At 35.9% G+C, this 10,574-nt stretch overlaps 1 pseudogene across 1 annotated transcript; it reads left to right on the top strand.

Moving 5' to 3' along the window:
• Window positions 1-6,346: 6,346 nt before the first annotated feature.
• Window positions 6,347-8,133, top strand: LOC114313110 (uncharacterized; annotated as a pseudogene). The gene is made up of 5 exons (XR_014336230.1): window positions 6,347-6,569; window positions 6,910-6,975; window positions 7,058-7,150; window positions 7,238-7,285; window positions 7,807-8,133. The product of XR_014336230.1 is annotated as an uncharacterized LOC114313110 (transcript).
• The last annotated feature ends 2,441 nt before the right edge of the window (window positions 8,134-10,574 follow it).

Here is a 10,574-nt window from a genome sequence, read left to right as displayed (position 1 = left end):
AATGCAATGCAATATGAGCATGCTAGCCTAATACAATGCAATACTACCAAGACATGCAAGCTAATCTAATGTCACATTAGTATGCCAAGTACGCAACAAGGTCATGTGATGCCATTAGCTAAACAATATGCAAAAATACAAACAAGATATAATGCAAGCATGCAACTAATGTAATGCAACATACATCATGCCAAGTATACAATTATTTACAAGGGTGGTCTTAAATTGAAATGGGAGGCCTCAGCCATGCCCCAAAATAGTGACCAAAGATGGTGCAAAAGAGCACCAATTATGCATGCAAGCATGCACACAACAAGGTTCATCATCTAAGCATGGAAGGGGACAACTCTAGGCGTACCTGAAGGCGATATACATGGACATTAAACACTCATGTTAAACTCTGAAAAGCATGCGAAGAATGATGCCAAAACATGCTAGGGAATGGGTGTGAAATAGAAGGCATTCAAGGCCACAAAAGAGAGCATCGCTCAACACCTATCCCAAGCAAACATGGTATGGACTATGCAACCAAAAACAGAGTTTCTATGCATCAAAATACACCCCAAAACCCACTGATATGGTAGCCTCAAATGCCTAAACATGGTAGCATACACAATGACTCATTTCTAGGCATAAAAGAACAATCCTTTAAGGCATGAAAGGGATGATGAATGCAAGCATACAAGCATGGATTAGGGACTGAAACAGCATAAGAAGTGATTCCAAATCACTGAAATAACTCGACTAAAGCATGCTCATGACTCACACCCTCAAGGCTCACAAGCCAAAATACAAAGTGGCTACCCTAAACACGGCAAATACGACCAAAACAGTTCCCAACAGACCTCAAGCATGGTAAGACATGGCTAAGAACTTCACAAAGTTAGGCCAAAACATGAGAGCATGGTAGACTAAATACATGATGCACTTTTAGGCAAAAGAGAGGAATACAAAGCAAGTATATTAAGCATGGAAAGGGGCACTAATCCGACCAAAAACAGAGGCATAATATGACCCAATAACACCCAAAAACCTCTGAAATGAAGCCAAGAACAACTAATCATACATGCTACCCTTATTGGCCAAAAATGCAAATAAAAGAGAGACCAGGGGAGAGTGGTGTCCCTCCCCTATGCAAGACTTCAAAACCCCTTCTTCACCACTGAAAATCCATTGGATTTCAGTGGTGAGAAGGCCAATACACAAAAGTCCCCAAAGCTTATCAAAGAGAGCACAAAAAGGGCCAAACAAGGCCTAAGAGGGAGAGGTCGACCCCCAACACCAAAATGACCCGAATGAAAGATCTTAAGCATGCAAATACAAGACTTTTTTCAGTTATACACAAAGCTTAAATCAGTATGCAAGATAGGTTAAAGACTAGTGCAAAATTGGGGAATATAAAGTAAATAGTGTTACCCTTGAACAGCAAGCTCTGCCATCTTCTTCTGATCAAAACCGACCCAAAGCTCCAAGAACAAACCCTCAAGACCTCCAAAGTTGAAGTATGGTGTAATAGTATGTGACTTAGTACAAAACTAAGAACTAAATACACTTTTAGGCCCTCAAACACACACAAATGAAGAGAGAGAGGGACATATAGAGAGAGAAGATGTATATATCAGAATATATATTGTTTTAGGTCTGATTTTGCTGAACCTCTTCAAAGGAGAGGGGAGGGCTCCTTATATAGACAAGGTAATGGCTCCAAGCTTCGTAGAGAAGCTAAAATAAAAGGGTCAAGGGGGTCAAGCTTCCACGGGAAGCTAACCCAAAGGTCCAAGCTTCTTGAGGAAGCTAAGACAAAGGGCCAAGCTTCCTCAAGAAGCTAGATCGAAAGAGGTCAAGCTTCCATGAGAAGCTTGAGTAAAAGGGTGCAAAGGTTCAAAACAGCCACACACGTGTATGAAGGGGAGGGTCCGTGCACTCCAGCTGGCACAACTGGCTTGCACCATACCTGAAAAAGGCAAAAAGGAGGTACCGGCCCGAAAAGGAGACAATCGGCCAAATAAATGGTCGGCCGGCTATTATAAATGGTCAGCCTGCTATTTTGCTGGCCATCCGACTAAATTGGTGGCCGGTACATGGCTTCCAAGGCCAAAAAGTGGTCAGTGGATGTCTAGATTGAATCCCCAGAAGTTAGCTTTCCAACGGCACAAACCTTGCATTAAAATTCCTCCTGTGCAAAAAGTTATGCCTGTTTTTGTGAAGCCGCGCAGATTCGACCCAACCGGATTGATCCCGTACTTCAACCAACCATATCTCCCCCACCCGGACTTGGCTTTAGGAGATTCTTGAGTGTAAAATGAAGCCCCGGAAGTAATATTTCCAATGGTGGTGGCCTCATAGCTAAAATCCAAGTATATAGATGAATAAACCCGATTCAGCAAGGGCTGCTCGACTCTCTTCTACCCGGATTCATGCCGAACTTCTTCCAAACTAGTTTTCTTCTCTCCTTTCCTCTGTTCTTCAACTCCAAACCCCTAAACAAAGTGTTTTTGAAAGATTTTTTAAAGATTTCATCTCTCTTTCATTCATCTCTACTTTGTCCTTGCTCGGTTTACCGAAAAGCGCAACATTTAATGAAAAGCGAGCGTCAGAACATCGTAGGAACTTTATTTTCAAAATATTTTGAAAAAAGAGGGTTTCAAGTCTAAAATCTTTTGATCAAGATTTTTTTAGTCCAAAAGGGGGTATGAAGTTGGGACTGGGCTCTCCTCTTGCCGAAGAAATTGAACCTTTGCCCTGCACACCTTTCTCTACCATGTAAACCATTAGTCGCGTCCAAGTCTTAAGGGCGGTCAAAAATGGGGTGTCTACACATATATGAACTTTACATCTACTGTGGGCAGTGTTAAGTTTAGCTGTTAAGGCAATTGTGTTGGTTCTTTAGCTAAATATGTGTGCAAAGCATATAAGCTCATTATTTGTTTGTATATATGCTTCAAAGAATTGTGACTGTTGCATGCTAAGGTGAAATGCAAGGTATGTTCAACTTTATTTAGTCAACACTTGATTTCAATTACTCGATTTTGTTAATCTTTACCCATTATGTTGTTGTGAAATGTATCAACAAACTGCATTGCCGCTGTAATCGATTTTGTGTGCCTTCTCCAATAGTTTATTAAAGGAAAACTTGAACATCTTGTTTGCCTTCTGGGGTTATCTTATGGACTGCCCAAGTTTCTGTACAACTTAGACTCATCATATTCATCATTGCTTTATTTACCGCGAGTGAATTTGTGATGATCTTATATGAGATTAATTATGTGAACTAGAACTTCAATTTTGAATTTGTGAACTATAGTAGATTGCCCTTTAAATCTGATTGGCTAAGAGAAATTGTAGGTAAATGGGAATTAAAAAGATATAAAATATCCCTTATTAAATAATTCAACCATATTTTGATGCATGTTTTATTCAACTCAGCTTAAACTCGACTTGAGAGGTCGATAAGTTACTGGCTGAACTGGAGGGTCATGCTTTGTATCATTTGGGTGTTGTTGTCATTGATTATTACATCCCTTCTTATTTCAAAATACGAAGGACCACGCAAATCGAGACACAGAAATAGAGAATCCCAGGAAGAGCCGACAGGACTACTGTACGAGGATGAGGTTTGGAAACCGTGTCTAAAAGGAATACATCCTGCTTGGTTGCTGGCATTCCGAGTTGTTGTGCTCTTCGTTCTTTTTGTCTCTATTGATTGCAAATGCGGCTGTTGATGGTGGTGAAATATTTTACTTCTATACTCAGTAAGTAATCCCTTTTTTATTGGTTTTTATCTCATTAATTACAAAGTCTTGCATATAGTTGAAGGGGAGATTGAAATTGATTGATTGGTTTAACATGATTGTCAAAAGTATAGACATATCCTACTTTTATCAAACTCTCTCTTATACATTTAACCAATAGCATTTCTTGTAAAGGGTATTTTTATTTTAGCATCATTGGAAATGAAATCAACAGGTAGATTTTCACATAACAGAGATGACAGCTTTTGCTAATTAAAGAATTTTATAGAACAATTTTGATATACTACAAAATTGTGCTTTGGATTCACTATGAGTTTGCTTCGGCGAATTAAAGAAAAGAAAAGAAAAAAAAAAGGTTAAAAGGAGATTTCTCTCTTTTTCTCTCTCTTTTCTTTTTCTTTATTGAGACAAAGTCAAAAGAATACTTGAGTAGAATGATAGCATAAAATAGGTTAAATATTAGAATATGCATCACATCAAGGTAGTTTTTATTTATTTATTTTTAATTCCAGTATTAAGTTTATTACATGTGGTTCAATTTCATCATTGGTTATCATAGGATTTAATTGGTGAAATCGGATATTGGACAGGTGGGCTTTTTCACTGATAACCATTTATTTTGGGGTATGTTATACATCCTTCTATGTGATTCCCCCCCCCCCCCTCCCCTAAATTTATACGACACATATCACTCTAGATTTATGCTTGAATCGATTTCTTTTTATATGTCATTGCTCATGGACTTCACTTGCATAACTGCACTTGTAGTTTGGATCATTGCTTTCTGTAAGAATAATGTATAGAGAAGGAGAGAAAATAAATTATATATATTAAACTGTTGTATTACAAATGGTGAGGGGCTCCTTATATAGGAGAAGATACAATCCTTACAGACAATGGACAATGATGGCTCATGATGAAAGGAGCCGAAAACAATCCCAAAGCAATGCACTGTATTACATATTATATTAGCCGAAAGTTGCACTATATTTAGGCATTATATTATATTACTAACAGCCCCCCTCAAACTCAAGGAAGATAGGAATCAACTTGAGTTTGGAAAGAGTAACAAAACAGAAAAAGAAAAGAAAATAAAATATGATAGGAAACACTGTATGGTCGCGTTAGACCATTGTAGAAGATACTGTCTGGTCGTGTCGAACTGCTGTAAAAGACACTGTATGGTCGTGTCGAATCATTGTAGAAGCTAATAGGAACCAATGTCGGGACAGTTTATGGGGTCATGCCGGACCGATGTAGAAGCTAACCGGAATCAATGTCGGGAGAGTTTATGGGGTCATGCCGGACCGATGTAGAAGCTGACCGGAATCAATGTCGGGACAGTTTACGGGGTCATGCCGGACCGTTGTAAAAGCTGATCGGGATCAATGTCGGGGCTGCTCACGCAAGCGTCGTCGGAGTGTTACACGGCGCTAGGAAGGTTGGATGGCGCTGCTCAGTCGCGTTTAAACCAGTGGTGGTGCTATTTGGTGGAGCAAAACCGAAATCAGACGCACCCAAAGCTCAGAGTGGATGCGTCGTTGGGCCGAGGTGAAGTATTGACAACGGCGGGGCCTGTAGCTGCGGCGATGAACAATGTGCAAACTGTTGGACCCAACATTTGTTTGCATGGAGAATGAGATGGGTTGGTTATCCCCATCAAGATTCAGTATATCCAAATCCATAATAGTTGAACCCAAGAGACTTGTTGTGTTGGGTTGGTTACCGAGAAGAGAATCAGAATTAGCTATATGGAAAAGTTTTGCAGTTATCACTGTAAAGTAGAGAGAGAAAGTGTGAGAGAGGTCTTGCGAGTTGATAGAGGTCTCAAATTGGTTGAGGTCCAGCGGGCGGTCAAGGCAAGGTTGCCGCCCGCCGGAAGGCGAAGAATACCAAGAGCTTAACCTATAGCTCTGATACCATGTAAGAATAATGTATAGAGAAGGAGAGAAAATAAATTATATATATTAAACTGTTGTATTACAAATGGTGAGGGGCTCCTTATATAAGAGAAGATACAATCCTTACAGACAATGGACAATGATGGCTCATGATGAAAGGAGCTGAAAACAATCCAAAAGCAATGCACTGTATTACATATTATATTAGCCAAAAGTTGCACTATGTTTAGGCATTATATTATATTACTAACACCATGTGCGGATGCTACCAATATCATAAAAAAGTTGGTGGCGATAGAACCGAGGATTTTGATGTCGAGCAAGGCACTAATTCAAATGAATCCAATGGGGAAAAACACTTGGAATCCAATCAAGAACATCGAGTTCGCCAAGCTGCAGGATTTTGGGGTTATATCTTTCAAATAGTTTTCTAGGTAAACCCCTAAAAGCCAGTAATTGCAATTGAAGAGTTGTGAATCACGATTTAATATCCCTTCTTAATCCTTTAGCCTTTTTGTTGCCCAATGATACTGTTTGGTATTAATGAAGCTTGTATCATAGTTTTTTCCTATTTCAGAATGAAAATATTGATTTACTGAGATTATAATGTGTTAAAAAGAAAAGATGCATCAGCTAGTGATTTAATTCAGAATTGCATGAAATGGAAAAATATGGTTCATCTAGATAATCCCAAGTGGTTGGATAAGGTTCCGTTGAGCTCAGTATTGAAAAAGAAAAATAATAAATTGATTAATTAAGCACAAAATAAGAAACATAATAGCCTTGTTGCACATAGTTATTGACCTTTTATTTTTCTCTTCAATAGATGAATGCAGGTGTGGTGGTGCTCACGGACTGCGTCTTTTGGTTCATAATTGTACCGTTTCTAGCAATCAAAGATTACGATCTAAATTTTGTAAGTAATAAAATCCACACCTAGTCAAATTGTGCAACTATAACTATACGACAGATTGTATCAAAGCAACATTTTTGCATAATTTAGCATAGGGTTATGTAGTCTCATAGATGCAGGGTATTTTCTGTTTCAATAACATAAAACATTTAATATCATTAGATATATATATATATATATATAACTACATGAAATCAACCTCTTATGTGTCAATTTCTAAATCATTTAGCTTCCTTGAGTAAAACCCATATGGTGCAAAGTTGATATCATGCAAATCCATAAGATTCATCATCAAAACTTCTGTTTGTCTTCTAAATAGTGTGCTTAATCTTTGACGTGGCAGTTGATTATAAATTTGCATACCATCAATGCTGTTTTTCTGCTCGGTGACACTACTTTGAATTGCTTGGTATGTTGCAGTTCTTTTATCTTGATTTCAATTCCTATTTTGCTTCACAATTTAATCTTTTAGACTTGTCTTTCTCTTCCAGCGGTTCCCTTGGTTTCGAATTGCATACTTTTTCCTGTGGACTGCTGTTTATGTACATTTTAAAATGGATTGTCCATGCCTGCGTTTCGCTTTGGTAAACTCGTCTCCCTTTTAACACTCTTTTCTTTTTATTACAAAAATCTCACTTCTAATTTCCTATAACTGTAACTATTTGCAACAGGTGGCCATACCCTTTTCTTGATTTGTCATCTACATTTGCTCCACTATGGTATGTAATTAATCTTAGCAAATCACTCCTTTGATTTATTAAGAAAAAAGTCCTTTAAATTTTATGCTAATGGTTCATGCCATCAATCTCTTTGGCAATGATTTGTTGCAAATAGCAGCAAAATTTGCTTATGTTCAACTTGAGAGATATTAGCATTTTTGAAATTAAAATATTATCATCTATATATAAATACATATATATATAAATACATTGTATATGTCCTAATACTACCTTTGAAATTTTTATATTTTTAAAATTTTTTATATTATCATCTATATATTTTTGAAATTTTTTTCGATCAAATCCGGGAAAGAATTCTCATCTATATGTGGTAGAACATGAAATGTCCATGTCGTGGGCAACTATTTTGGTACTACCATCTTAAACTATAGTTTGTTTAACTCTTTCCTTATTAGTTTATGTACGGTTATATTTTGGGGAAATTGTTTACTGCTTTTGTTGACTGTGGCCCCTTTAATTGCCATAAACATAACTTTTGACATTTTTTTTTTTATTTGTAGATGGTTTTGGACATACAAATGTGGATATGATTTTTTTTGACAAGTACGGAAGGGCATTGTTTTTATACGTCTACCCGTATATATAGTGGTTTGTACAAATTACTTTTTTGGTGTGTTAAATATAAGCTAATTTGGCATGGTAAAAATTAGTATATATGCTAATTTAGGTTGTGGTACATATGTCCTTTTTGTTAATTAATTTGGTTAGTCCTGTATTATGTATGAAATGAAATTATTGACGTTGGATTAGACTTGGTTCGTATAGAATTTGTGTTATATATAGAATTAGACGTTCAATATTAATGTTTTGGATGGTTGGAGCTAAAATGTGTGCACATTGTTGAATGCTTGAATGGTTGATAATATATTTAGCGTTGATGGATTATATTGGTTATACAGGATACATGTTGTACTAAAATTGGATACAGGTTGTTTAGAATTTTTTTTAAAAAAAAAAAAACAAAAACAAAAAGTATTTGGCCACCAAATATTTTGGTAGCCAAATATGTAATCAAATGTTTTGGCGACTAATAATTTAGTAGCAAAAACATAACCAAAAAATTTTTTGTGACTAAATAGTTAGTAGCTAAAACAATTGAGAATGAGAGAAATAAACTATTGGCCACTAAATTTTTTAGTCACGGAAAAAAAAGGATATCATTTGGCGACTAAAACATTTGGTGGCAAAAAGTAATGTATTCCATTGGTGACTAAAATATTTAGTCTCTAATAGTTGGTTAAAATTTTTATGTAGAATTTTTAGTGACTAAAAAACTTAGTGGCCGAAATGTCACGTTTGCCGACTAAGTACGGGTTCGTTGCCAAATGTTAACTTTCGGTGACTAATTCTTTCGTAGCAAAAAGTAATACCTTCCCCGACCACACGAATATTAGTAGTCAAAAGTCACATTCGGCGACTACTGGTTTTAGTGGCGAAAAGCTAACATTTGTCAACCAAAAGAAGTTTAGTAGGCAAATGTTACACTTTCGGCGACCAAATAAAGTTTAGTCACCAATACTATTGCCGACAGGATATAGGTCACGAACTTGGCGACAAAACCTTTTAGTCGCTAAATCGTTTTAGCGACCAAATTTTTGACTTTTGGCGACCAATATTTTGGTAGCCAAAAATGACATTTCTTGTAGTGAGTGTCACGGATCCAACAATACAATCTAATCTACAAAGTGGACAGGAGAGAAACTCATCTCATTACAAAAAAATAATAATAATAATAATAATTGATTTGTGATCAATGAGTTACCGTTATAGTTATTTATTTATTTGAATATTTTTTTAAATCAAAATAAGTAATATGTTTTTTTATTATTATTTATTAATATTTTAAAATTTAGTTAAGAAATTTATATATTTATTATTAAAATATGACTAATATCTATGATGTCAATATTAATGTATATTTACATCTGAAAAACTATTCAAAATTTTGTAAAACTATTAAGGTATAATTTTATTTTTTCCTATTTTGATGAATTGCACACCAACCGCTAGTTCAATATAAAATAGAAGCTCTTTGCCCAATTTTGTAATTAAACATATTAGAACAATATTACTCAAGTGATAATTGGGGTTGTTTGTCACAGTTTGTAGGAGTGATTATATTTTATTTTAATTTGACAATTTGTATCAGATTGTTTGATATAGTTTTTGCTTATAATTTATTAAGTAAAAATAGTTTAATAAATAAACTAAAAAAAATGATTATTTAGAAATTAAGAAATGAGTACTTTTAACTTTTGTTTTCTTATTATTAGCTTTTTGCTTAAAAAAAATTCACCAAATGGAGCCATTGTGGTGCAACTAGTTCAAAAAAAAAAAAAAAAAAAAAAATTCATAATATCTCTAAATTTTTGTTTGTTATTGTTATTTTTTCCCTTATGTAAGACCATTTCCAACCCTTACTGAGATACTTCATCAAATTTAAATTTGATAAAAAAACACATACTTTTTGGACATTAACCGTGTCATCAAACTCATATCAAATGAAGATAAAATCAAAAATTTTATTAAATCAAGAGAGCATTTAACCTTTTATCAAATTTCATAGATGACTGTTGATAGATAACTGGATGGATGACCGGATTGAGAAAAATTTGATAAAAATTTATTATAGGTCAGATGACTGGTCATATTCAATGAAATGATTGGAGCGCATCATATTAAATCAAATTTTTACTTAAAATTTTACACAAATTTAATGAAATGTTAGAAATACTCTAAACAGTTAGGTGCCGTTTGGTAACACTTACGTTTTCATTTTTCTGTTTATATTTACAAAAATTTTAAAAACTCAAATAAAAACTTGTTTGATAAAATTTTTGATTTATAAATCGGTGGTCTCAGTTCATAAATTTGGCCCAAAAATGAAAACATAAAAAATGTGTTTCCATTTTGAGTTTTCAGTTTTTTTTTTTTTTTTTTTATCACCCAACATTAGCCACCACCCTCCATCATTTTCCACCACCGTCTTCCGCCACCACCACCCACCCTCCACCACCACCTGCCACCACCACTCATCACCCACCTGCTACCACCAGCTACCACTCGCCACCACCACCCACCAGCCACCACCTACCTGCCACCCACTTGCCACCACCACCCACCCCTCGCCGCCACCACCACCACCCACTTGTCATCCACCCGCCACCACCTACCACCTGCCACTACCATTCACCGCCCGCCACCACCACCGCCACTTACTTGCCACCACCACTCACCACCCACCTGCCACCACCATTCACCACCTACC

The sequence above is a fragment of the Camellia sinensis genome, chromosome 7 (assembly GCF_055761805.1).
Source record: "Camellia sinensis isolate YWXY chromosome 7, ASM5576180v1, whole genome shotgun sequence".
Taxonomy (NCBI): Eukaryota; Viridiplantae; Streptophyta; class Magnoliopsida; order Ericales; family Theaceae; genus Camellia; species Camellia sinensis.
Note: the sequence above shows the minus strand (reverse complement) of the source record. Positions and strands in the feature narration are given on the sequence as shown.